This window comes from Chiloscyllium plagiosum, chromosome 35, assembly GCF_004010195.1.
Source record: "Chiloscyllium plagiosum isolate BGI_BamShark_2017 chromosome 35, ASM401019v2, whole genome shotgun sequence".
NCBI classification, from domain to species: domain Eukaryota; kingdom Metazoa; phylum Chordata; class Chondrichthyes; order Orectolobiformes; family Hemiscylliidae; genus Chiloscyllium; species Chiloscyllium plagiosum.
Genome location: NC_057744.1, coordinates 1,139,444 through 1,146,599, shown reverse-complemented (window position 1 = coordinate 1,146,599; position 7,156 = coordinate 1,139,444). Strand labels below are relative to the sequence as shown.

General features: G+C 45.8%; 1 protein-coding gene across 1 annotated transcript in view; it reads left to right on the top strand.

The window, feature by feature from the left end:
• The window catches only part of LOC122540536 (nectin-1-like), a 304,355-nt gene extending 299,424 nt beyond the window's left edge, over positions 1-4,931 (top strand). The window contains exon 12 of the mRNA XM_043676400.1: positions 3,114-4,931. The gene's annotated coding sequence lies outside the window, so the exon portion shown is untranslated. The remainder of the gene's footprint in view (positions 1-3,113) is intronic.
• The last annotated feature ends 2,225 nt before the right edge of the window (positions 4,932-7,156 follow it).

Genomic DNA, 7,156 nt, shown 5'->3' with positions numbered 1-7,156 from the left:
GGTCTGGGAGATGATGGTTTGGTGGTGGGGGGTGGGGTCATGGTCAAGGGGGCAGTAGGAGGAGGTATCCACGAGCTGGCATTTAGCCTCCGCGGTGTAAAGGTCGGTGCGCCAAACTACTACCGCGCCTCCCTTGTCTGCTGATTTGATAGTGAGGTTGGGGTTGGGGTTGGGGTTGTCCATATCCCTCAATATTCATGTACTTACCTAAAAGTCCCTGAGGGAATCAGGGAGAACCAGCAAGGAAACGGTCAACCCCTGAGCAGCTTCTGAAGTGGAAATGAGTCACAGGAATTGAGTTTTCGGGAGAGGTACAAACTGTTCAGGAAAGGCTATCAGGTTCAGAATGTGGGGTTCCCTCTATAGCAGCAGGCTCATTAGGAACAGCAGGAAAACTTGTGATCCCAAATCATCAAAGTTACTTCAAATCAGAAAAGAAATCAATTCTTGATAGAAATGAGACAGAGAGAATGCTCAGACTTTTTAAAGTAGCCTGGAATATTTTAGGATTTTGGACTGATATCTACAAGATCCTCAAAGGAATTCTCAGACTTTGTATTACTCAAACCACACTGAGAAAGCATTGATCTCTCACCAGCTCGCATGCAGACTAATACCTAATTAAACACTGTATGGACCTGCTGTTAAGTGTGTTACAGAAACAGACACCAAACAGGATCACCCTATTGCAGCATAATTGTCATTTCACATGTTGATCTCCCCCTTTCTGTTTCTCAGTGCTGCAGCGAATTGATTTTGTTATTCATCCATGGGAAGAGGGTGTCACTGGCTAAGCCAGCATTTATTGGCCATCCCTAATTGCCCAGAAGGCAGTTAAAGTCAATCACATTGCTATGGGTCTGGAGTCACATGTAGGCCAGACCAGGTAAGGTTGGCATTTTCGTTCCCTAAAAGTCATTAGTATCCATACAGTGTGGAAACAGGCCCTTTGGCCCTACAAGTCCACACTGACCCATTCCCCAACCCTATATTTACCCCTGACTCATGCACCTAACTGACACATCCCTGAATACTATGGACAACTTAGCATGGCCAATCCACCCCAACCTGCACATATTTGGACTGTGGGAGGAAACCCATGCAGACACGGGGAGAATGTGCAAAGTCCTCACAAATAGTCACCAGGTAGGTTTTTCCAACAATTGTCAATGGATACATGGCCATCATTAGACTCTTAATTCCAGATTTTACTGAGTTCAAATTACATCATCTGCTGAGGTGAGTTTCGAACGTGGGTCCCTAAAACCTTACCTGGGTTTCTGGATTAACAGTCTAGTGATAATACTACTCAGCCATTGCCTTCCATTGATTTGTAATCTTTGCCAAAGTTAAGATCAGCAATTAATTGCCTGGTCCGTTGATATTGGGGAATCTACACAGTAGTGACTGGTTGGGTTCACAGATACAGCAGACTCCACACTAATCGTATATATGCTAAAAGAGCTGAGCTTAGCTCTGGCTCTGACTGGGAATTAGCCCAGCATCCTCCTGTTCCGTGAATGTCTGTGGTCTGGTCAGTAAACACACTGAGAAGGTGCTGAATTCAGTACCTTGGAGAAAGGCAGCCATCAGCCACACCCACCCATCATGATTCAATCGTCACTGTGACCAGTTGGTTCTCTCTACCTCCACTCCTCCTCACCCACACCCACCAAAAGAGAGTGAGGAGCAGAGGGAGAAAGTGATGAGGCAAGCGAGGAGGAGATGTTTGTTGGGGATTTCCAGAGCCCAGACTATGGAAGGCACAGCCAACTTTGGAGCAACTAAAATTGGAGGTTAACAAGAGGTCAGCAGTGAAAGAGAGCAGAGGGCTCAGCGTGTTGTTGAGCTGGAGGAACATGTACAGATACACAGGGTGAGGTCAGGCAGGCACTGGGAAATGAAGGCAGCATTTTGAGGTTACAGCAGAACACGAGCAATCATCACCATTGTCCCAGGGAACCATTGGGCTGCTGTCTCATTGCCGAGAGATGGCTGGTGGTGAGTTTAACCTGAGGTTCACCATGTCTCAGGTCAGGGCAGAGGTTGGGAAAGCAGCACCTTCATAGTAACCTCAGCTGATACAGGTATTGAACCTACACTGTCAGCATCAGTCTCCATCACAAACCAGCCATCCAAGCTAACCGTGCAATGACCATGTGTGGAGAGTGAGTAAGAGATAGTCTGGTTACTTTAGCTTCTATTGGGTGCATTTACTGGCTTTGCACTTCCCAAAAAGTACATGTGTCTCTGTGGCATGCCTGTGTGTGTATATGTGTGTATGCACACGTTTGTGTGTGTATATGTGTCTCTGTTCATGTCTGTGTATGTGTATATGTGTGTATGCACACGTTTGTTCATGTCTGTGTATGTGTATATGTGTGTATGCACACGTTTGTGTGTGTATATGTGTCTCTGTCCATGTCTGTGTATGTGTATATGTGTGTATGCCAGTATGTGTATATCTGTGTGTCTCTGTTGAAGCAAATTACTGTAGAAAACAACAAATCACAGCGAGTCAGACAGCATCCATGTATAATTGTTTCTGTACGTGTGTCCTTGTGCGTCTGTGTTTGTGTGTCTTTGTATCTGTATGTGTGTCTGTGTTTGTCCCTGTCTGCATCTGTGTATGTGTCTGTGTGCGTGTATATCTGCATATCTGTATACCTGTGTCTGTGCATCTATGTCTGCATGTGTGTGTGTATACCTCTGTGTGCATGTTTGTGTCTGTGTGTACCTCTGTGTGTATGTCTGTGTCTGTGTGTGTGTGTGTGTATGTCCATGTGTGCGCATGTGTCTGTATGTATGTACCTCTGTGTGTGTTTGTCTGTGCGTGAGTATCTCTGTGTGAGTGTGTCTGTGTCTGTGTCTGTGTCTGAGAGAGAGAATACATGTGAACTCAGACACATGAACAGTGGATGAGTTCAGTGCTCCACTTGCTTGTGAAGACTGGAGATGAGGAAGGGTGCCACCCAGCTGGCTTCCATCCCAGTGAGGGACAGCCGGGCCACTACAACAATGTTATTGATGGCTCCCTGCTGCTAGGTTTCTCAAAGTTCAACACAAAGCTGATTGTGAAATGTTTTTAGACCTGTGTGTTTTTATCTCCGCAGTACAATGGGAACCGCTATGAAGAATTATCAGATGAGGATGAATACGTGAGTGGCCAGCGCGATTACCATGATGACTATTTGGAGCAACTCCACCCTATTTATAATCAGTTATCGTACAGACCGCCCGACATTCCTCGCCACCCCAACTCCTCCCACAGATACCCCCAGCCTGGGTCTCGGGCCCCTTATATTCTCCCGAAGGAACAGTATGTCTAAATGACCAGCAGTGACCATCAGCACACTGTCCAGCAACTCCAAACCCCGCCTTCAGAGACAGTGGCCAGGGAAGCTGCTTAACCCTTTGTTAACCAACAGCAATGGACGTTTTGTTTCACTCCCTGCGATGATACATGGGGTGCACACACACAGGGCACAGACGGTTCGAATGTGCTGGTTTGGAAAGGGTTAATGCCCTGACTTGGAACAGGAAAGTTAAAGGGGAACACTGAGAAGGCGGAGCAGCCTGGACCCTGGTGATAGTCATAGAGTCATAGAGATATACAGCACAGAAACAGACCCTTTGGTCCAACTCGTCCATGCTGACCAGCTATCCCAAGTGCTGTCGAACTGACCCGATCAGGAATTGTTAGCCGCTCAGATACTGCTGCATGCTCCAGGGTGGGGGAATGAGGGAGGGGTGGGGTGGGTGGGGACAATGTTGGAAGTTGTTAGTGGCGTTTGATATTGTTTTTGTGCAAGTGATGGTGGGTATACAATGCTGCCGCTGCCGCTGTGTTTGATGCACTGAATCCAAGTCTTTATCTCCATTCAGGACCTTCTGCTTTGCAAGCCTGGTCTTTCGTTATCATTGCCCCTTGACCCCCCCGGCTGATCAATAACCAGCGAGACTCTCTGTCAATCGTGAGCAGTGGATCCCCAGTGTCCAAGACCAGCCTCTTCTCTCATTGGCTGCTTATCCCCATGTTGCCATGATGGTTGGCCAATGGCAGAGAGTGTTGCTTATGTGTGTGACCAGTGCGATGCCTCCTTTTGAAGGTAGATCCTCCTCCAGGATGGACCCTTCCGGACGTGCGGGTTCCTGAGACTTCAGACTGGGCTGGGAAATTTGCAACCCATAGCCTAGACCCCCCCTCCTCTTTACCCAACCATACAGTACCTTTCAAATTCAGACAGTCTGTGCACAAAGGAGGGCTGGGAGTCGGAGGGTTTAACACCCTACAGATTGGGTAGAAATTGACCCTCTAACAGTTGTAAGAGTTCAGTCAAAAACTGAAACCTACAACTTTATTCAGAAAGCAAATCAATAAAAATGACGCGTCACTATCATTCATCTTGGAACTGTCTGAAGGATGGGACAGATGTGGGTGCTGGGGACTGGGGACTGGGGACTGGGTGAGGTGTTGTCTAAAGGTCAAAAGGCAGAAAGGAATCAAGGAAATGAGAAACCTAGGAGTAGTAACAGCCCCTTATATAACCTGGGACATTTTTTAATCACAGAGGTTGCATAGAACCTGTCAGTTACAAGCTCCCCGAGGATAACAGAACAAATACTTTTTCAGTTTCACTTGCTCCTGTTGTGAAGCCTCGGGTTGCAGCTCCCGAAATCTAATGTCTGGCCAGAGCATTGAACACATTGCCACTGAAGCTAAATGCAATTCTGCCCTCAGCCATCAACTCAGCTAGGATTTGCTGGTTAGTGAGCAGGAGTCCTGACTAATGTCCCCTTCCTCCTTCACGCAGGGACTCAGGCTAACTTCAGGGCCGTGACTATTGGCCTCAGGTGAGGAGGAGGAGGCAGTGGCCTAGTCATATTCTCACTGGGCTGTTAATCCAGAGACCAGGTAATGCTCTGGGGACCTGGGTTTCAATCCCCCCATGGCAGGTGGTGGAACGTGAATTCAATAAAAATCTGGAATTAACAATCATGAATCGATTGTGAGAAAAACCCATCTGGTTCACTGATGTCCTTCAGGCAGGGAAACTGCCATCCTTACCTGGCCTGGCCGATACATGACTCTCAACCCACAGCAATGTGGTTGGCTAGGGCAATGCAGGATGGACAGTAAATGCTGGCCTAGCCTCTGATGCGCCATCCCATGAATGAATAACAAAAACGCAGAGAATCCTGCATTCACCAAAGAGTCAAGGTGGAGGCAAATATCTCTCTGCAGTGTAAAACTCAGGAGCACGTTGGACAATGTTGGAGCACTTTGAAAGAATTATTTTAGTGATGGAAGAATGCTCTGTATAGAATTGTTGATATAATAGTTTATAGTCTAATGATCCCAACTGGATTTTTATTTTAAAGCAAGTGTCCCTTGTTATATAAAAACTAAGGATTAATTAAGAGATAATCTTGAACCAAGCTGGTAGGGAGATAGCATGTGATTGTTATAAGAACCCAGAGACTTGCATTAGTTAGAATCTGCTTCTTTTGCCTCTCCATGAGGCCAGCTCTGCTTTAGCTAAACAATGATTCCACTGTTTTTGTTTTTAACAACTTAGAAATGATCATCATGAGGATCTTCGCAAGGAATGCTTTTCTTTAATCCCCTTCCCATTCCCTCCCAATCTCCAAAATCCCATCCCTTTTACTCTAATAAAAATGTCAATGTTACTGTTAAACTGGGGTAGAATTTCCAATTCACCAAATTTCTCCCAAATTCTTCCAAATTTCTCCCATAGTGTTGGAGTGAATCAATCCAATCCCCATCTATTCCCAGCATTGGGGTGGAATTCCAATATTCCAGGTACGTTGACTCCCTCAGAAAAATTCCAATGGACCAAATCCATTTCGTCTCCCTTAGGATGGGATGTCCAATTTCTATTGTTGCACTATGATATCTGAGGCCTGCACAGCGTAGATTACACGAAACATGTTTTTCAGGATGGAAGCACTATTTCAAATTTCAGCTTTAAGGACAGGTAAAATGACAAGCCATTTACCCAAAATATAAAATGTCTCCTGGATTCTGGCTGGGTTTTTTTTGTGTCGTAGTGCAGGTATTCGATCTTAGCTTCAAGATCTTTGAATCTCAACATCAGTAAAATCACCGAGATGGAATGGGAATTAGAATACACGCACTCAGTCTCCAAAGGAACCAAAGTTTCAGCCAGAAATTGTGTGCAGAAAATGTACTTCGTAAACATGCTCCACTATGCATCGCCAGACTGGACCAGAGCCTACAAAAGAGCTAAGCACATGAATCCGCACTAAACAGCGAGAGGAGGTTTGAAAACAGTAAGGCAAGTCTGGAAAACAGGGAAAGAGCACTGGGTTATTCCTAACGCCATGGCATACTGTGGCACTGTACTTGTGATGGTTCAGTGACCTTTCTTTAGTCCTGAATTATGTCCCTGTGTAGTTCCATTTGCAAAAGCCAATCTGTAAACATTAGGGTCCTAGAAATCCCTAAAAATACAACCTCACACCAACAGCAGAGAATCCAGTGAGAGAGGAGAAATTTAATTCTCAAACAGCTGACCAGTTTCCATGAATAACATTGATGTCGGGCCATGGACCATGGTTAGTTAAGGCCGATGTTTGAGAGGAGGATAACTTTCATCCACAATTTCCGTAACAGCTAAGCCAATATTGAACTGGATGAAGGGAGGGATGGGCATTAAAAATGAATCACTTTGATTGCAGAACATTCCGATCAGTTTCTGAACGCGATGCAGTCAGATTGAGAATGAGCTCCAAAACATTCGCCTTCCATTGTTCCAGCCACGCACTTATCTTCCACATTGGCTGCGTTTTCTGTTCTGTTTCGGAGATTTACTGCTGTGCCTAGTGGGACAACATTGTACAGGCTCCATTAAAGATTAGCACAGCATCCCTACCACAAACAGGTAGAAACCAGCCCCACCACATGGTGCAGGGACTGTATTACACAGTGAGCTCACAACAGGCTCCTACCCCTGGCAATTGCTGACACACGGTGAGGTGGGCGGGGGGGGAGTCAGAGTCTCTAACACTGCCTTTATTAAACTCCCTGGGGCTTGATTCTATCAAAAGTTCAGTAAAATGTCCCATTTAGTGATCAAACAACAATTAGTGTTTGTATAATATTGTTATTGAT